This window comes from Argopecten irradians, unplaced genomic scaffold, assembly GCF_041381155.1.
Source record: "Argopecten irradians isolate NY unplaced genomic scaffold, Ai_NY scaffold_0255, whole genome shotgun sequence".
NCBI classification, from domain to species: domain Eukaryota; kingdom Metazoa; phylum Mollusca; class Bivalvia; order Pectinida; family Pectinidae; genus Argopecten; species Argopecten irradians.
The window spans coordinates 1-21910 of record NW_027187722.1 but is presented as its reverse complement, the minus strand read 5'-3'; the positions used below and the strand labels follow the sequence as shown (position 1 = coordinate 21910).

At 37.2% G+C, this 21910-nt stretch overlaps 1 long non-coding RNA gene and 1 pseudogene across 1 annotated transcript; one reads left to right on the top strand and one right to left on the bottom strand.

The window, feature by feature from the left end:
* The first annotated feature begins 753 nt into the window (after window positions 1–753).
* Window positions 754–3554, top strand: LOC138312226 (piggyBac transposable element-derived protein 4-like; annotated as a pseudogene).
* Window positions 3555–17109: 13555 nt separating this feature from the next.
* Window positions 17110–19902, bottom strand: LOC138312225 (uncharacterized). Its single transcript, XR_011206888.1, has 3 exons — window positions 19828–19902; window positions 18918–18986; window positions 17110–18035 (listed from the first exon to the last, which is right to left on the bottom strand). It is a non-coding gene; the product is annotated as an uncharacterized lncRNA (long non-coding RNA).
* Between the last annotated feature and the right edge of the window lie 2008 nt (window positions 19903–21910).

The following is a 21910-nucleotide window of genomic DNA, read 5'->3' as shown; positions in this document are numbered from 1 at the left end:
TTGGTAGTGAAAGGTGTTACAGACAACTCATACAGATGTAACTCTTTACCACTCTCATACAGATCTGTAGTGACAGGTGTTATAGCACAACTCATACAGATGTAGTGACAGGTGTTATAGCACAACTCTTACAGATGTAGTGACAGGTATTATAGCACAACTCATAAAGGTGTAGTGACACGTGTTACATAAGCGTGTGTGGAGACGCATCACCGTAATTTCCTCATAAGCGTGTTCTGACGCAGCCATCATATTTACTCATAAGCGACCGAGAGCGTGTCGCCATGATTTCCTCACAAGCGTGTCTAGACGTATGTTATTTATAGACGGTGTTTCTCGATCACTGCAAGTTAATTCGGTCAGTGACGTATATCCACATGGAGCTCTGTGATTGGTCCGCAAGAATAGATATTTTACATGTGTATAACCTTGACCTTGCTACGTCATTCAGTCAGGAAACGAAGTGTCAAAACATTCCGAAAAGCGTGGTTAGTGACATGATGGCGGCCGCCGGGCCGGGAATAGATGATGCAGAAATTCAAGCGATTTTTGATTCTGATCTATCGGATTCGGATGAATTTGATGGTTTTTCAAACCAGGGCGATTCTGACATCGAAAGTGATGTTATTTACAGTAGTGACAGTGAGCCAGGTAGCGACGACGAGAACCCGGAAGTGTTCGACCCAAATCATTGGTACGGCGATCAACCGGGCGAACTGCACGATATTATTGTGAATATTTTTCGAAACGATATTATTGTGAATATTTTTCGAGAACAAACAGGCCCGATAATACCAGATGGATTCGACACTCTTACCGCTACACCCATAGATTATTTTCACCTTGTCTTTAAACCAGACATTCTCGCTGACATGGTCAGAAACACTAACGATTACGCTGTGTGGAAATCAGAGAAAAATAACCGTGTTGATCCTGTATGGTATGACGTTACGGAAAACGAATTGTCAGCGTACCTAGGTATGTTAATTTTCATGGGTGTTAACCAGTTACCTTCATATAAAGACTTCTGGTCTAAAGATGCATTCCTAGGGAATGAAGGCATAAAGTCGGTCATGACAGTAAAGAGGTACGAGAAGATTACAGAGTATTTTCATGTCAGTGATAGGAGAGGGGAAGAACATCAGAACAGGCAAGACAAACTTTATAAAGTTAGACCAATCATAGACATGGCTAAAGAACAATTTAAAACAGCATGTAAGCCTAGCAAATATGTGTCAATCGACGAGGCTATGATAAAATGGACAGGAAGGCTTTCATATAAACAGTACTTACCTGCCAAACCTATAAAGAGGGGTATAAAAGTCTGGATGAGATGCGACGCAAATACAGCCTACCTGAATGACTTTGAAGTCTACTTAGGGCGCGCAACGGAAAATTCCATGTATGGATTGGGCTACGATGTTGTAGTTAATCTAACCAATACTCTTGTAGACAAAAACCATTGGGTTTTCTTTGACAACTACTTTACAAGTGTTCAGCTATGTGTTGACCTCTTAGCCAAAAACATCTACTCATGTGGAACTGTTCGAATGAACAGACGTGGATTTCCTGACGACTTAAAACGACTTAAAATGAATAGAGGTGAATCAAAGATACGCCAGCAAGGCAATCTGACAGCTGCTGTGTGGCAGGATAAAAAACCTGTCTGCATTTTTGAGCACGTTAAGTGACCCCACGAAGAAGTACCTATGATGAGACGAACAGGGTCTCGAAACAGCTGCGCTTAACACAACCACATGCTGGATTCATCTATAACCAAAAGATGAATGGTGTAGACCGTCATGACCAGCTTAGAACTACATACCCCCTTGGGAGAGATAGCAAGAAAGCTTGGAAGTATATATTTTACTTCATTGTCAACTGTGCAATCGTAAACGCATTCATCATCTACAACACAGTGACTGAGAGACATCACTCAAAAAAACGATACACACATCTAGACTTTAGGTGCGAACTTGCCCATGAGTTTATTGCTGGTTTCTGTGGGAGAAAGAGAAAAGCTGCTGAAGTCCTACAACAAGTAAATGACAATCAGAACTTTGCTGGACATGAAAATGTTCGTATGGCCAACAGAAGGAGATGTCGTGTTCACTTAACCCGAAAGCAGAGGAAGGAGACCATATTTGGATGTCGCGTCTGTAATGTACATCTCTGTAAAGACGGATGTCATCTAGCATACCATAACACACAGTAAATAAGGAGAAGGTACATATAGTGTTGAAAAGATAACAAACAATGAAATTTATCTGAACACTTTAATGAAATTACAGTAAATATTGTGAAGTTTTTGCATTTTTTCCTCTGAAAATGATTGTTTTTTTGTGTTAAATCTATAGAAACTAGCTTACACTTCAGTGTTTTTAGTTGAAACATACACCAAAATGTAGGGTAGGTTCAACAGAAACTAAAAATATATACTTATACGATCATATTTTTAATAATAATGTCATAAAATTTAGTTTTAAAAACCATATATCATAATTCAATAAAAAATGTAAAAGTGCCTGAGGAAATGGGTGCACCAAATATACAGTGTTGTAAAGTTTGGTACAGTGCCAACTCTGCAGCTGACCCAAGTAAAAGAGATACATTGTTGCAACAATGTTCGAGTGGTAAAGAGTTAAGGCCCTTGGGCCTCTTGTTCTATTTCAGATCTAGAGTGCATTGGTCAACAAGATGGCCATGAGGCAGCCATCATGGATTTTGATAGTTGAAGTTTGTTACCACTATTTCTTCGTTTGAAAGTACTGAAGGGATCCGTCTTAAATTTCATATCCAGGTACCCTAGGGCCCTATAGCTAGCTATAGTTGTTCATCAATCTGATTAAAGTACAGATCACTATTTTATCTCATAACTGGACCGTCCAGCCATGTCATAAATGTCGTAAGACACGTGTGTAATAAAACTATTATTACATCACATATATATATGTACTATGCAGTGTATAATAGGGATCTGTATTTTAATAAGATTGGTTTTTCATAATCATAAAGGGATTGATCTGTCAACAAGATGGCCAACAGGCTGTAGCCATCTTAGATTTTGATATCTAAAGTTTGAAACGTAGAGAAATTTCTATTGTGAGACATTGTTTCTTCTTTGGTGAGTGGCAAGATCCTTCTGAGATCTCTTGTTATAATTAATGTTGCACACAGTAGTTTCTTTTGCTATTTGATCTAAAAATATCAATGGATATTATATTCTTTTCTATATCATTAAATCAGAGAATGTTTTGAATGATTGAAGGTTGGGGTTTCCCTATATAGACTTTATTTATCTATACACTGTTACAATCACATTTCAAAATTTTGATTTGCTAGATAAATTTTAGATTATGATATCTTATCATTAGACTAGAGAAATCTCAACATGTTAATATAGATCACAAGCACGTATATATTAACTGTATCTAATAATAAAATCTATGATATGTCCAACAAGACAAAAAGCTGACAATGGGTTCAATTTAAAAGGTTTAATTAATAATTTTAAGATTTAAGATGTTTGTCATTTAAAATAATAAAAGTAAATAATGGAATACAGTGCTTCGAATTCATTTTAGGTCACCTGACCATAGGTCATGGTGACCTATTGCAATAGTCTTTTGTCCGTCATCGTCCGTTGTGCGTTAACATTTCCTTGTGGATGTGATAACTTGAGTAAATATAAACCAAGCTTAATGCAACTTTGTATGTAGACTAACATTCTAAATATCTCAGACCAATTTGAAAATCAGCTTGATTCAACAGTAATTATTGGACCTTAGGCTTGTGAAAGCGATAACTGGAGTAAATATTAACTGAGCTTAATGAAACTTTGTATGTAGACTAACATCGATCTTGGACTAGTTTGAAAATCAGCTTGATTCGACAGTAATTTATGGAGTTATTGCCCTTTGCACTCATAATTATTATTGGACCTTGTGAACACTATAACTCAAGTAAATATAAACCATGCTTAATGAAACTTTGTATGTAGACCGATTAGATCTATGTTCCTGATTCGTAAACAAAAGACATCTGTTAGCTAGTGAATGACATAACTAATTTGTATCAAATATCATGTGACCTTTACGTTAAAGCCCATGGGCCTCTTGTTTATAGTACCAATGGGGGATCTATATATATATACTTTTTTTTTTACTTTATATCTCTACAAATCTTAATTACAGTATTTGGGCTTTGTCTTTATCACTTTTCATCATAGGAACTTCCCACTTTAGAAAATAAGGTCATACAGTTTAACATTTTAGACTTTGTTAGACATTATATTAGACACCAGAAGAAGTTCCTGTTGACCCTTATGTCAGTGGTTTCTGACATATACCAAATCTTGAACTGGATTCCCCAACACTTCAGTCATGAACTGTTATCAGTTGGCAATTATAGGAGAAAGAATTCCAAATGGACAATGACAAAATGAAGCCTGCAAGTGCTTCATGTTGTGCTGTTGTCTAGTTGGCATTCATTCTCCCATAATTGCCATTTGAGAACAGTTTAATACTTATAATATAGATCCATATAGGAATATCTCAAGAGATTTTTCTCCTATCATGTAATTCTCATTAATGACTGAACATCCATCTTCAATGATCGCCATTTTATATGGACAAATGATTGAAAAAGGTCCATTTTGGACGAGTCCTACTCCCCACAGGCCATGTAGTTACTGGTAAAATACAAATGTGTATACAGTGATACAACACTTAACAATTCAGAGGTTGTGTTATAAGCCAAAAATATTTGTGGGTATATACAAAAACAGGACTGATGAAATGATGTTGAATCATACACAGGTGTTTGGCCTCTGTACAAATTTTCACTATAGATATGTAATACTATAACTACATGTGTCAGTATTACATCTTTATACCTATATACCATCCTTGATATCCCTGGAGTTCCGGTCACTTTCTATCTCTACACCCCTGGACTATCTCGTAGTGAAATTGAAGGCAGCTCAGCGGAAAACATTTGACCAATCACAGGCTAGCAAAGATTTCCTTTGAAGACTACAGAGAGTGACGCCTAAAATCAAAGCCACACAGTCAACCACAGTGTACCGTTATACGGCTCTTTTGATGTACATCAAATGACTAAATTACCTGTTCGATTCTGTTGCCTCCAGTTTTACTATGAGATAGTCCAGGGGTGTAGAGATTTTTAAGCGATCAGAATACCTGGAATATCGAGGATGACCTATAAGGGGCATACAGTTCTGTAATATCCAAATACAGAAAATCAAGATACAGTTCAATAGGAAGAAAGAGAAGTAAATGAAAGAATTTTCATCTGAGCCCTTGGATTTGATCAAACCATATTGAAGACTTACTTCTTCCTAGTCATATAAAAACATTACATATTGAAGACTTTAAGTGGTGGAATACCTGCTCAACTACCAATTTGATGTTTCTGGATTTAATGAAGAGGTTAAGTATTTAAAGATGATCTCCCATTTATTTGGGCTCAATTTATTAGGTCATCTGAACCGAAACGTCAGGATGACCTATTGTCATGCACCGTCCGTCGTCGTGCGCTGTGCGTAAATTTTTCATTCAAACGACTTCTTCTCAATAACCGAAAGGCCCAGGGTACTGATATTTGGCCTGCAGCATGCTGAGACAAAGGGCTACCAAGTTTGTTCAAATGAATGACCTTGACCTTCTTTCAAGGTCACAGGGGTCAAAAACGCTAAAATCTTTTAAACAACTTCTTCTCAAGACCCAGAAAGCCCAGGGTACTGATATTTGGCCTGTAGCATGCTGGGATGAAGGGCTATCAAGTTTGTTCAAATAAATGACCTTGACCGTCATTCAAGGTCACAGGGGTCAAATAGGCTAAAAATCCTTTAAACAATTTCTTGTGAATAACTAAGAGGCCTAGAGACCTGATATTGGGCCCATAACATGCTTGGATGAAGAGCTATCAAGTTTGTTAAAATGAATGACCTTTTCTTCATTCAAGGTCACAGAGGTCAAAAAGGCTAATATCTTTAAACAACTTCTTCTCAAGAATTAGTAGGCCCAGGGTACTGATAGTGCTACCAAGTTTGTTCAAATAAATTACAAGGACCTTCATTAAAGGTCACAGGGGTCAAATAGGCTAAAAATCCTTTAAACAACTTCTTCTGAATAACTAAGAGGTCTAGAGACCTGATATTGGGCATGTAGTATGCTGGGATGAAGGGCTATCAAGTGTGTTCAAATGAATGACCTTGATCTTCATTCAAGGTCACAGGGTCAAATAGGCTAAAAATCCTTTAAACGACTTCTTGAGAATAATCAGGAGGCCTAGAGACCTGATATTGGGCCTGTGACATGCTGGGATGAAGGGCTACAAAATTTGTTCAAATGAATGACCTTGATCTTCATTCAAGGACACAGAGGTTAAATATGCTAAAATCTTTAAACGACTACATTGTGTTCAATGTGTTGTGCTAATAGTCAGATGACCGTTAAGGCCCATGGACCTCTTGTTTTTAGCTCACCTGCCCGAATGCTGAGATGAAGGGCTACCAAGTTTGTTCAAATGAATGACATTGACCTTCATTCAAGGTCAAGAGTCAAATAAGCTAAAATATTTAAATAACTTTGTTATAATATTAACCAAGAGGCATAGAAACCTGATATCAGGTCAGTACCATGTTGAGATGAAGGGCTACAATTTGTGTTAGAATTAATAACCTTGACCTTCGTTAAAGGTCACAGGAGTCTAAAAAGCGATCTATATCAGTCTATGGAAATAGTTTTTCTCTCTCTGTGTTTTCCCTCCTCTTTTGCAGCTTTTGAAATTAACGCCTGTCCGTCTGCACGTGACCGGCAACTTTATAGTCGGATAATGTTTACCATGTAGCTGGTCCTTTGACGGGTAACTTTCAGCCCAGATAGAGGATATACATGCAAGTACATAACAAAAATGGCAGTAGATTTGTGGAAAGGTCGAAGATCAAACTGTACAAAACCAATTTTCCTAGTATTCTGGTTTTCAGTCAACTTTGCTCAGGCCTACGATACTAACCGGATATGCAGATATATCACTTTGCTAGTAATTATATAGACTAAAGAATGAATTTTAACTTCGTAAGGACCTTTAACTTTCAGTCAGGACCGGTAATTGATATATAACGTTTAGGGTAGCCGGTGTAACGTTGAAAATGGACCTCCGTTGAAAGTTGACCTCGGGTCAGTTTTCAACGTTGAAAATTGAACATGCCGTTGAAAATTGACAGTGTTTAGGGTCAATTCTCAACGGCAGGTCTGTTGAAAAATGACCGTTGAAAAATCATAATGACCTTGGCAAACTATCAACGGATGGTCTGTTGAAATATGACCCTAGTACATTCACATATATAACTGTTGCACAAACATAATTCTCGAATTCTGTTATCGCCATTGTATTAAAATTAAGTAATCTCGATTTGAATTGAAATTTTGTATCGTTATCATCGTAACAAATACCTCATTTAAATATTTTAGGTGCTTGTATGTTTAATTATGGAGAATACGGCACTACAAAACTTTCATTTTTTCTACAGTCATTTTGTTCGCACGTGTAGATAATGTTAATTTAATTGTTCTCAAACTGAGGAATTGCTATATAACACTGAGGTAACGTAGTAAATAGAAAGGAGTGTTGTTATCAACTGCATGCAAAGTTTGTACTGTGTGGTGTTCACTTCCGAGTACCAGTGGATAGTGTTACAAAACTATAATTAATGGATATTATTAATTTGTTTCTTAATGATTTTTATAATAACATTTTCGACGATTTAACGTTTGTCAGATATTCAGTAATTGTTAATATTTATTTATTCCCTGCAATACAAAACTGCATGTATCATATATCTGCGTACATGTATGTATCAGTTCAGTTGTGTTATGCGTATGGTTGTGTTGTGTTGTTGTGTTGTTTTGTGATAGTGTGTTTTTGTGTTGTGTGTTGTTTGTTGTGTGGTGTTGTTTTGTTGTGTGGTGTTGTGTTGTGTGTTGTGTTGTGTATTCATGTGTGGTTGTGTCATGTTATTGTGTTGTGTGTCATTGGTGTGTTGTTGTGTGTGTGTTGTATGCTGTGTGGATGTGTTTTGTGTTGTGTGTTGTGTTGTTGTTCCGTGTTTGTGTAATGTGTTGTTACGTGATGTTTTTGTGATGTGTTGTTGCGTTATGTCGGGTGTTGTGTTTTTAGGTGGTGTTGTATTATTGTTGTGTTGTGGTTTTGTTGTGTGTTGTGGTGTGATGTTTTGTTGTGTGATTTTGTGATGTGTTATGTTGTGTGATGTTGTCGTGTGTTGTGTGTTATTGTTTTTGGGTGGTGTTGTATTGTTGTTGCGTGGCTGTGTGTTGTGGTTGTGTTGTGTGATGTTTTGTTGTTATCTTGTGTTGTAAGGTGTGTTGTGTTTTTGTGGTGTTGTTGTGGTGTTGTTGTGTTGTTGTTGGGTGTTGTTATGTTGTTGTTGCGTGTTTGTGTGTTGTGTATTTGTGTTATGTTGTGCGATTGTTGTGTTGTTGTTGGATGCTGTTGTATTGTTGTTGCATGGTTGTGTTGTGTTGTGTGATGTTTTGTTGTGATGTTGTGTCGTGTTGTGTGGTTGTGTGATGTTGTGTTTAGTGTGATGCGTTGTTGTGTTGCGTGATGTTATTTTGTGTGATGTTGTGTTGTTGTGTGGTGTGATGTGTTGTTGTGCTGTGTAGTGCTGTTGTTTTGTTGGTGTGTTGCTGTGCTGTGTCATGCTGTGTGGTTTCGTGGTGTTTTGGTTTCGTGTTGTGTTGTTGTGTAAAAACGAGTTCTTATGGGGTCACTTTTCAACAGGGTCAATTTTCAACGGGTCGGTGTAAAAAGTGCGCTTGAAGTTCAGTTTTCAACGGTTTTCGGGGTCATTTTTCAAACGTTGAAAAATGACCCGAGGTCAGTTGGACCTTAGGACCAACAGGAAAAAATCTTTAAGGGAGAACACGGCTCATTTGACAATAAAGAGTACACATAGGGAAATTAATATAAAGTCTACAAATGGCCTGTCGACCATCTTGTCCGATAGGTTCCAAAATCCAATATTCATAACCAGGGCCTAAGTTGCCTTTCAAAAGATCCCTTTCGTACTGTCTGAGCAATAGTGATACGAAGTTCAAATATCAAATCCAAGATGGCTGACTGCCTGTCGGCTATCTTGTCAAAAGTATTATGTATTACTAGAGCCCAAGGGGTTCTTTCATATGAAATTTGAGACAGAACTCTTTCAAAATGGTACTATTTATTCTGAACATCAAAATCCAAAATGGCGGCCTGTTTAGACCATCGCTAAATGATTCCAAAATCTAATATGCATAACTAGGGCCAAGTGGAGTCTATTATAGAATTTGAAATCCTTTGAGATATAGCGGTAATTAACAAACTTTAAGATTGGTGTCTGTAGGTCATCTTGTTAATGGACCGGTCCATTAGATACTATTCATAAAAAGAGTTCAAGGGGAATCTACAAACAGTGTATGAGACGGATCTTTCAGTATTTTTTGAAAATTGCGATAAACGGACCGGTCCAAAATTCAATATGCATAACTACTAGGCTCCAACGGGAAGTAACACCCATAGTTTACAGGAGTTAAAGGTCAATATGCCTCTTATTAAAAGTTACAATTATTGTTAAATAGTTCAGCCTAATCGAGCCTTGTGACTTTGGAATAACAAAAATTTTTTTTTAAAGATTTGGTAGCCCTTGATCCAAGCATTCAGCATGTCAGTTACAAGGTACTAGTCCTACAAGGTACCTGCAGAGTGTCTTTAAAGTAAACATAAAACCTTGAAAAGGAGTCTTTTCCGGAGTCGTGGTCAAAGTATAAGACGACTGGAGAACCATATGTACCCGACTGACCAATCTGATACTATGATACTATAGAAAGGTGCGATGATGGACTACAACATGAAGGCCAGCCAATACAAAGAAGGAATTCTTCATTCGGTTGAATTGGAAGCATTTTTATGACTGAACACGAGGAATCACTGGAATGTCTGTGGCTTGTCATCCAGGCGGGGGTTGTTGACTAACAAAGCGATGTGAGCGCTGACAGCGGCCCTGCCAGATGTACAGAAGACACTGAAAGCTTACACAGCCGGATAGATTTGTTGGCACATCAGAATAAATGGCGACAGTCTGACTGTCATTATACTAACGGTTGCAGTGATGTCCGCTTTAACTGCGGTGAATATGGGCATTATCATAAGAAATGCACTAAACAAAGGAGTAATGGCTGGTCTGGAGGTAGGAAAAAGAAACTTCAAGAAACCCCAGTTAAACATCAGGTACGTGTAATACCAGGTAAATGGACAGGCTGCGGAGCCAGGGATCTATGTTAAGGTTCTTATTGACGGGCAAGTTTCTGTTGGACGTGTTTTAATTAGAACTCCAAGTATTGTATGGAGATGAACTATACCACTATGAGGGAACACGACTATATATCACACAGGTATGTGTGGGGTAGGTACATGTATCTGCTCAAGTAGACGTTGGCGAACTCTTACATGCTTTGAGATTGAGATCGATCACTTTACAAAGTTATAAAAGCCAGAAGCCACTGAATAAGGGGTTTGCTGCAAAGGCTTCTCTGCTTATCGGTACGCTGTGTATTTCACTCGAAGCAAAGGCATACGATATAGTGATGTCACTGCCGGTGTGTGAACGGCCCTGAGAACACCAGAAGATCCTGCACAAGCGGTCGCCTGAAAAGGCCACACTGATACACCTAACCTATTTTTGGTACTTGTATTGTATTCGGAAGAACTTCCATTCTCTAAGGCACTCTTACTCTGAGCAGGATACTGTTCGCCAAGCTCGTGCTGACAGTCGTGCCAAGGGTTAGTCACCGGAGTCACAAGAGTCGTGTATGGTATATGTCCAGACTTGGCAGAGTAAAGTCACTGGCTGGTTGTGAAGCCAGGATTAGAGAACACCACACTGAGGCAGTGTCGGATACTTCAGGACGCGTTGGTCGTAGGTACGACGGGTGGCTAGGTAGGCAATAAAGATAGAGATACTATCCAGGCCTGTGTACATACTTGTATCCAGTTGTAAAATACTGTTCAACTGCTCGACCAGGTAGTCAAAGGATATCGATCGCTTCCGGAGCAGGTAGCTCTGTCCAAACTGAGAAGTTGCAATTAAGAGTCAACACAGATTGATACTAGCCATGACATGGAGCTTATACTCAAGGCGAGGACACAAAAACAAATATTGAAAGGTTTAATATCCGTTATCTAAAACATTAACAAGAAGGGAAGGGATTTAACAGCAGACGAAAACTGTGTCATACAAACCAACAGAGGACATCGCGGCAATAACAAATACTACTGGAGCTGCGATGCGTGAGGAGGTTAAAAAATCAATTACTTGAAGACGCTTTTGCTACTTCTTGCTAGGAGTGACTTAAGAAAGACTTCGTCTGAAGAATTCGTAGTTGGAAAAAACCCAAGAAAAGAGAGAGCAAACTAACCAGTGACTGTTGTGACCTCGAGGTGGAAGCCCAAAAGTCAACCTGACTGCAGTGTAGTTTTACCAACGAATATGGATCTGTCTCACATCGTACATGTTTCACATGAAATGCATCGGAAGGATACAGACCAGAGCACTATAACATGAGAAGATATAAGGTATGCACAATATGACCCTTTCTCTTCATTACGACGATCAATCTAACAGTAGAAAAGGAAACGTGATGACCGAGTCTGGTATCTGCCAACTAGCTAACAGAGGGTGCATCATCCTCGATATTCCAGTGGTTCTGATCACTTACGATCTCTACACCCCTGGACTAACTCATAGTAAAACTGGAGGCAACAGAACAGAACAGGTAATTTAGTCATTTGTTGTACATCAAAAGAACCGTATAACGGTACACTGTGGTTGAATGTGTGGCTTTGATGTTAGGCGTCGCTCTCTCTGTACGTAGTCTTCAAAGGAAATCTTTGCTGGCCTGTAATTGGTCAAATGTTTTCCGCTGAGCTGCCTTCAATTACACTATGAGATAGTCCAGGGATGTAGAGATCGTAAGTGATTGGAACCCCTGGAGTATCGAGGATGAGGGTGCATGGACTATATTACAAGATACAGTCACGTCCAGCACAGTTGGAAACCAAATATATACTTCGCGCATCGGAGTAAATGAACATAGAGAATAACGGTTCATAAGAATGAGGAAATAAGCCGTAAAGGGACTGTTAAATATCGTGTTCCGCCAAGCGTGATAGACACAAGGATATACGATCTCTCTTTACAACTACAACTGACATTGTCAGGAACTGTTTAAGAGTCCGAGGTGTCAAAGTGCAGGCTAGTGATGTCGCTACCTTACCGATACCTGTATTGAGACGAGGCTTGGATATCTAGGCAGAAGAAAACTCCTCATATATTTGTATACGTAGAGGAAGCTGGTAGTATGCTAGATATACAAATGTACGAGAGTATCATTAGGAATAGGAAGATTGGTATTTCCATACTTTTATCAAAGTGAGAAAATGATGACTCATGAGAAACGACATATGGTTTGGAAGAAAATGAATGTACATCCTGGAAGTAGAAAGATCAGCATAGAGGACGACAAAAACACCGTGTAGAACAGCATGTCATTTGGAGAATCAACTTTTCCAACCTGAACAGAGCACACATAGAAGATGATGTTACACTATGTCGGCTCTGTATTTGCACATGTACGGTATTTTCTGTCATCATCAACCATGATCAGATAGTCGCTTTTATCGTCTAGATGTTATTGGCTATAGGTCTTGACCATCTTACGTCCTTATATATATCATCCTCTATCAGAGACAGGAAATCTTTGACAGAATCTTCTTCCATGCAAAAAATATATAAACCAATGCAAACTCCTCTCCCATTCCTTAATATGCCCAATTTGAGCTGCAAAAATGCAATTGTCGCTATTCACCTTAGAGTTTGGAGAGTATTAGAATCTAAGCCAACACTTAGTCACGACAGTCTCGGGATTCAACCTTTAGCTGCGCTGTATCCGAAGGAGATGCTGAAAGTTGTGGACAAATGATGAAGCACCAACTAAGACCTATCAATCTGCACAAGGATCAAGTTTCTCCTATCCCTGGAACCCTGTAAGCCGATATTTTCTGAAAATCCTTAAGGCTACATCGCCAACATACAGAGAGATGCTGAGAAGGAGACTATTGCACACCAACTTTTATCACATGGACTTCATTTTTGCGCTTTTGTACTTAACGACTTTCACTGAGATTTATTTTGGCTATTTATACCGGTTTTACAGTAAGGCCAAAAAAATTGTCTGTTTGTGGTTACCAGACCAACCCTATATTTTTTACCCCCGACCCTATTTTTTTCCACTTTTCTACGAAAAAAAAAAAATTAAAAAGAGGGGATTTCGATCACAGACTCCGGTTCCCGCCATCATTTTAGAGTGAAAGACACTGAACAGAAAAAAAGAAAAAAATCCTCCTGACCGACCGACCCTATTTATTTTGCCAATGTAACCCTAAACAGACCCTTTTTTAAGCCTAACCAAGAATTTCCGACAAATTATGCAAAATTTAATCCCATGCAAAAAAAGATTGTGAAAATTATTTTACATCCAAAGTTCCTCATCCAATACCTAGCTTTCTCTCATACCTACAGGTGTGGTACTGGTTCATCTCATGCAATGTACTCGTGTCGCCTGGGGTTGTATTCCATTGCTACCTAATCAATACAACATCGTGACAATCATGTCAAATAGATTACTGTTTTCTCAGTAACATTTGAGCTGTGTTTTAAGAAATAAATTTGCTTTTACTGTTAAGAAGGTAAACCGCACAGATTTGCAATGAAAAATATCACGCAATATCCTGTATGGAGGGTTGAAATACAGCCACAGCGTTTTTAACAGCGAAATAAAACGTGCTGAAGGTTTTAAAATTGCGAGATTTTTTTGTGACATTGCCACAGGGGGATCCCAGAGGTATCTTAGCACCAAACGAGTGATTCTTCATGTCGAAGAGGTAGACATTTTCTTTCCCCACTCCCATTTCAAAATTTAAATGCAAAAGTTCACATAGTTTGCTCACATAAGTTCCTTAGCAGAAATAGTCACTTCTATTGTAAAATTTTAATATGGTCATTGTCCATCATGAAGTGTTTGTATTTGTTACAAATTAGATATACAGAACTGAGGACTAAAAAGACCCAACAGGGAGCTACATGTAGATATATTCAGTACTTTCTACGAAAATGAAAAAAAATCCAAGATGGTTACTTATTAATCATGTTGTTTTCTTTTCATGAACGAAATGCAATTGACAATATTTAGGAACAAAGAAAAATCTACATATAAATTTCTGAGAGTTACTTAGTAATAAACTTCAGTTATCAAAATCCAACATTGCTACTTTCCAGTCATCTTATTGCAAAATTCCAATATGCACCAACAGGGTCCATGGGAAACCAAGATATCCGATTTTACACAAATTCTTTCCATCCCATCCTTTCTGAGAAATAGCGGTCACAAACTAACTTATTAACTCCAAGAAACTTTCTTGTAAGCCATCCGATTATGATGACAAATCGCACCCAAAATGCAATATGTTCAACTATAACATTGGGAGCATACATAAAATGTATGAAATTCGAAATAAATCACATATGTATTTTTTTGTTTGTTGAGAAATACTGGTTCAGTAACAACCGTCAACTACCAAAATCTAAGATAGCGGCTTGTCAGCCATCTTGTTAACAATTGGTCCTTAAATGCAAAATAAGGGTCCATGAGGAGCCTACACACAAAATTTGCACCAGATTCCTTCTGTCCTTTCTGAGAAATAGTGTAACTATCAAATTCAAGATGGCTGCCAAATGGCCATCTTTTTGACAGATCAGTCCCAAAATGATGTATACACAATAAAGGTACTAGGGAAACCTTCAGATGAAATTTGAAAAAAGATTCCTTTTGTACCTAAGAAATAATGGTAAAAAGACGGATGACAGACCACAGACGAGAGGCGTTTTAGAAAAGCCTTCCATGTGACGATGGTAGGAGATAACAAGAGGCCCAAAGGGCCTTAACGGTCATCTGACTACCTTGGCAATAGTAAAATTAATTTCATATGGTGTCACTTTGTCAGGACCATGTCATGATCATTTTCAATTTCTTTCAACAAATTTTATTTCAAACAAGAGGCCAAAGGGCCTTAACATGTAGGAAATTAATTAGATATAGTGTCATGGTAGCCATCTTCGATTTGGGATCAACCAGAGATGTAACAACACTTTGTCGGGACCATGTCAGGATCATTTCATGCAAGTTTCAGCCAAATCGCACCGGTAGAACTTGAGAAGAAGTTCAAAATGTGTTTTCAAGATGGCGGCTTTGGCGGCCATCTTGGATTTCGGATCGACCCGAAAAATACCAACACTTTGTCAGGACCATGTCAGGATCATTTCATACAAGTTTCAGCCAAATCCAACCGGTAGAACTTGAGAAGAAGTTCAAAATGTGTTTTAAAGATGGCGGCTGTAGCAGCCATCTTGGATTTCCGATCGACCCGAAAAATAACAACACTTTGTCGGGACCATGTCAAGATCATTTCATAAAAGTTTCAGCCAAATCGAACCGGTAGAACTTGAGAAGAAGTTCAAAATGTGTTTTAAAGATGGCGGCTGTGGCGGCTATCTTGGTTTTCGGATCGACCCGAAAAATAACAACACTTTGTCAGGACCATGTCAGGATCATTTCATGCAAGTTTCAGCCAAATCGAACCGGTAGAACTTGAGAAGAAGTTCAAAATGTGTTTTCAAGATGGCGGCTTTGCCGGCCATCTTGGATTTCGGATCGACCCGAAAAATAACAACACTTTGTCGGGACCATGTCAGGATCATTTCATACAAGTTTCAGCCAAATTGCACCGGTAGAACTTGAGAAGAAGTTCAAAATGTGTTTTAAAGATGGCGGCTGTGGCGGCCATCTTGGTTTTCGGATCGACCCGAAAAATAACAACACTTTGTCGGGACCATGTCAGGATCATTTCATGCAAGTATCAGCCAAATCGCACCGGTAGAACTTGAGAAGAAGTTCAAAATGTGTTTTCAAGATGGCGGCTTTGGTGGCCATCTTGGATTTCGGATCGACCCGAAAAATAACAACACTTTGTCGGGACTATGTCAGGATCATTTCATGCAAGTTTCAGCCAAATCCAACCGGTAGAACTAGAGAAGAAGTTCAAAATGTGTTTTCAAGATGGCGGCTTTGGCGGCCATCTTGGATTTCGGATCGACCCGAAAAATAACAACACTTTGTCGGGACCCTGTCAGGATCATTTCATGCAAGTTTCAGCCAAATCGCACTGGTAGAACTTGAGAAGAAGTTCAAAATGTGAAAAGTTAACGCACGGCGCACGGTTCAGATGACCTAAAAATACTCTTTTATATGTGGATATGAAAGCTACAGATATTCTACCCTCAAGATAAGAAAATTCGGCAAATTTTGGGTTTCACTATATTTTGTGACCATCAGGTAAAATATCCTTATACTTCATATGTACATATGAAAGAGTCTTATAATACATCCCCTGGACAAGCAAACAAAAGCCAAACCCAGAAAGTATTAAAACATTTACAAACACAATCAGTAGATTTCAATCGTATGTTTTATTTCTTTGACAGCCTGGATGACAACTCACATGGATCTTAATTGCATCCATAGTTCAATATTTCTTATCTAGATATAAAACTATAGTCAAATTCATCATCTCTGAATAGAATGTACTCCAAAAACTATCAAAAATTCACGTAACATTTTTGTAATTAACATTGCCACTAAAAATGAGAAATTTGGAATCACTATACAATTTTACATCAGTAAACTGAACAATTTTTGATAATCTGCAATAAAAGGGAGACAATTTCAAACCTGCATATTCTTTAAGTGTAAATGTTGACTGTCAAAGAGAGGTCTGTACAGTCAAAGAGGGGATAATTTCATATTTTGTAAGCACTGGTGGAAATAATTCAGCACAGAGATCAGTCCAAGGGAGATAATTTTCAATTTTTCATACTGCATATCTAAAGATGAAAAAACAAAATGAATGGTTTATGAACACAATACTGTTTTTCCAAGTTAAAAATCCAGTTTACTGCTGATCTTTCGTCAGAATTTTATATTATGATAAAAGTCAGATGAAGGAATGTTAGGTTATACAATTCCCATGCAATGAAATTACAATCAACATCAAAAAAGTTTAGAAAATAAACATTTAAAGAGCTTAAATTTCATCTAACAAGGGATGTGTTCCATATGATATTAAGTGTCTTCATTTACAAAAATATTTTTGTTTGTATGATAAACAAAATTTAAAACATGCACTTGAACACAAAACTGTACATTTCATGTACTTATAGGTTTATATCAAATATGCATGCAACAATGAAACATCTTGCTCTTACTTCAACTTAAACTGAACACAATTTTCAGTGGATTTATGTAATTGTATAATGCATATATCAAATAACCAAATACAATATATAATCCTGCATAAAAAATCACATTTTCTGAATAAGAAAATCATCAAAATCGGTCCATGCATTAAATTTCAAAAATTATGTCAAGCAACATAATTTTTAGCACTTCAAATTCAACTGTAAAATGAAACTGGCAAGATGTCTTTTATTTAATTATGAAATTAAATCATTGGAAAGACATACAGTACGATATTTTAAATATCTAAATTACTCTTTGCATTGGTGTATAAAAATTTAACAATGAAAAGGAAAGCACCATTCAAAACAAATGCATTACTAGATATATATGAAAACAATGGTGTTAGCAGTGGTCAACTATACACTTGAATTTGTCTTGCTGAATATGCTGTAGTATCTTGAGTGGTAGTTGTTTGAGACTTCGAGGAAATCAGTCTTCAATTCCTCAGGTTTTGGCTTTTGGTGAAAAGAAGCTAGCCATGCTCTTCATACCGGATTTGTCTACTTTGCTGAGTAAAGACTGTGCTTTGTTCATCTTCACAGGCTGAAACAGTACAAACAAGATAGGATTACTTCAAACAATTATTTATTTCTTTACCTATCACTGTAGACAAACTTTATTTTCATGCAACTGAATTTTGCACTTTTCATAGGCAGTATGAATTATCAAATATATAAATTGCTGCAAAAATATTTCAAACCCAGGTATTAAAAGTAAAATCAAGTCTCGATTGCAAAATTTGCATTGTCATTAAAGTTGTTTGAAATGAAACGCAAAATTAATTTGTGACTAAAATAAGTTGGTCAGACAGTGTCTCAGTGCGAGAGGGACACAAGACCAAAAGACTGTGGACAATGCATCCTCAATACTCCAGGGACTACTATCACTGACATTATATCAACCCCTAAACTATCTCTTAGTACAACTGGAGGCAACAGAACAGAACAGGTAATTAAGTCCTTTGATGTACATCAAATAAGTTGTTTAAGTACACCGTGGTTGACTGTGTTGCTTTGAAGTTGGGCGTCACTCTCTGTAGTCTTCAAGGGAAGTCTCTGAAGGCCTGTAATTGGTCAGTGAACTGCTTTCAGTCTTACTATGACATAGTCCAGGGGTGGATCAAATGTCAATGATAGTAACCCCTGGAGTATCGAGAATATGGACAGTGTTGCTTGATTCTAAAATCAATGTAATGAAACAGTACTAGTGTTATATTATTGCATCTTTTGCTTTTTAGTAACTGTATTGTTTTTAAAATGTGTTCACTGTCAAACCGTTGATAACAAAATATAAAGGAATGAACACTATTGGTAGATCATCAGTTTCACTTTACCAGAGTTTTCCAATCTTCAGTATCATCACTGATTTAATAACAACTGAATACAGTAATTTGACTGATAAAACTTGAACAAAACTGATTTTCACCTTGACCTTGACGTTGGCCTTTCCTTGACTGTAATCCTCTGTTGGACCAGAATTTTCTGTTTTCATTCGCTACAAAGACAAAAAAAGGGAGTTATCTATATGCAAAAACTACGGTATTATTGTAGATTCATATTACAATGATTGTGTTAACAAATTATACAAATCACTTTCGATGACATGGAATCGAGCATGTGAGGCGTACAAACTGTTGGAGGAGACCGGAATGCCTTGAGAAAACCCATCTGTTTGAACAGGTGAGCTGAGCCAAAACCTTTTTATGTCCGTGCTAGAGATCAAACCCCAGCCAGCTATTAGTGAAAGACGAATGGCTTGGCCATTACATCACATAATTATTCAATAGAAATGTTATCATAGAAAGAATTTTTTATACTGCCACCCATCCATTGGGTATAGACATATTTCATAGCATTTGTTTTTACTTATTTCAGTATGAAATAGATAACTATAATTTGTAAAACTGTTTAATATTTCAGTAATTTCTGTTATATTTAATGTAAAATTCTGTTATACTGTAAACCAACTTTCCTTCATATGCAATTTACTTTCGCAAATTTCACAACCCAAGTTAACTGGTGAAAATTTATCTACGCCAAGTTTTTAAATCTGTGCGAACTTGTTTTGAAATGGAAATCGCAAAATTTAATAGCGGCAAAAGAAAGTTGCTTTTACTTTAGTAATGTAAAATCTATGCACCAACAGTATAATAATTATGATCAAGTAGGATATCCTGCCGGGTGTCTTTGGGAATATACTTCAGTGAGACAGCACTACAAATTAGATCAGAAATACCTCTATCACAAAGAGACAAACATACCATGTGCTGACTGCTGGTGAAACTTTGAAACACACATTAATCAGTTATAAATTAGACAGAACTTAAAACACTTACCTTAGCAGGAGGTTCGGAAACTTCAGACTTCTCTGGTTCGTCAGGTAAACTGTTAAGGGATATATTTTAAGTATAAATCAAGCTGCTTATTTAAAGAATACGGAGATAATTTATAACAAGTCTAATTGTGACGGGTGATGTCCAATCACAGTGACCTGGCACGATCTTTTTAAACTAACAGTATACATATGTATATATTATAGTATCAAGGGTATGAACTCGGCAGTAGAGAAAAACGGACCTATTTTTTTAAAACCGTGATTATTTTAATAAATGGGTTCTATACAACATTGACGGATATCTTACCTTAAAGAGAAATAATTTATCTTTCGATTGAGTGCTTGATGAACAAAATTGGCCAAGTATTGACGATGTTATGGCTTGATGAATCTGGAAATTTACGAAAAATATGCTAGGTAGACATTTCCCTGTCCGGTCGAAATGTCGTCTCGGCTCTAATGGGCACCTCAAAAACCAAGCCAAAATCACAAAATCTACGCTTGTGGTGGTAAACAGTACCCATAACTGTGTTCATCCACAATCTCCTTTGGAGGTGTCATGACCCGTACTTTGTAGAAACTCCATTTAAACATCGTGTAGCTCACTTACTTTAACCGTCACCGCCATGTTCATTTGTTCTTCGGAACGCTTCTCGAGTTTACACACAAGCATAACTAACATGATTTGCATAATGTAGTCACGATATGTAAAGTCGAGAAGCGTTCCGAGAGAAAAATGAACATGGCGGTGACAGTCAAAGTAAGTGAGCTACATGATGTTTAAATGGAGTTTCTACAAAGTACGGGTCATGACACCTCCAAAGGAGATTGTGGATGAACACAGTTATGGGTACTGTTTACCACCACAAGCGTAGATTTTGTGATTTTGGCTTGGTTTTTGAGGTACCCATTAGAGCCGAGACGACATTTTGACCGGACAGGGAAATGTCTACCTAGCATATTTTTCGTAAATTTCCAGATTCATCAAGCCATAACATCGTCAATACTTGGCCAATTTTGTTCATCAAGCACTCAATCGAAAGATAAATTATTTCTCTTTAAGGTAAGATATCCGTCAATGTTGTATAGAACCCATTTATTAAAATAATCACGGTTTTAAAAAAATAGGTCCGTTTTTCTCTACCGCCGAGTTCATACCCTTGATACTATAATATATATATGTATACTATTGGTTAAAAATTTTCGTGCCAGGTCCCTGTGTGTCCAATAAAGTTCCCCCAATTTCCACATAGCCTAATTTGACAAGAGTGACCTCCCCTGAATGGTGATCTTTTTTTTGTTTACATTATTTTCCTTGTAAATAAATCTTATTTCCAAGAAATAAATGCTTTTTCAAAGTCACATCATTTAAAGTTAATATGTTAGGCAGTAGGCACAGCAATGTCTATAATTGTATTTTCACTTTATACATTTAAAGATGCTGACAAATGGTATTTTTTCACTATCAAAAATAAAACAGGAGCAGACGATTAAGTACTTTTCTTCTGTTACAAAAGTTACTTACTTTACACCATTACAACCATTGAAAAGTTTGAGCTTCTCATTTTACTTCAATTTAAAAATATGAAAAATAATTAATTGCATCCTGAAAAAATTCTGTGGCACTATATCCTATATGGAATGAAGTACTGATTGTGCATGCACCAAAGGCGAAACAAATTATTTCATATTATTTTTTGTGTTAATTGGGCATATATTTACATGATTAAACACCAATTATAGTTCAAATGATGTCGGCGGTAGAGTATCTTTAAAATATTATTCAACGTACATGTTGACAAAAATTTGTCTTTTATTATCAAAATGGTAGTTGAACTTTAAGAACAAGGTAGAAAATTTGAAAGTCAGATTCCCCCCCCCCCCACTTTGAAAATTTAGAATCTGATTTAAACTACATATTAAAACCGATTCCAGGCAAATTGGGCCAGTAGATAAATATCTATAAGCAGTTAAATTTTAAACAATGAAACGCTATGGTAGCCATCTTGGATGCTGGTCGAAAAAAATGAAACTGGTCGACACATCTGCAGGCCACTAGAAATGACCTCGTTAAATTTCATTGC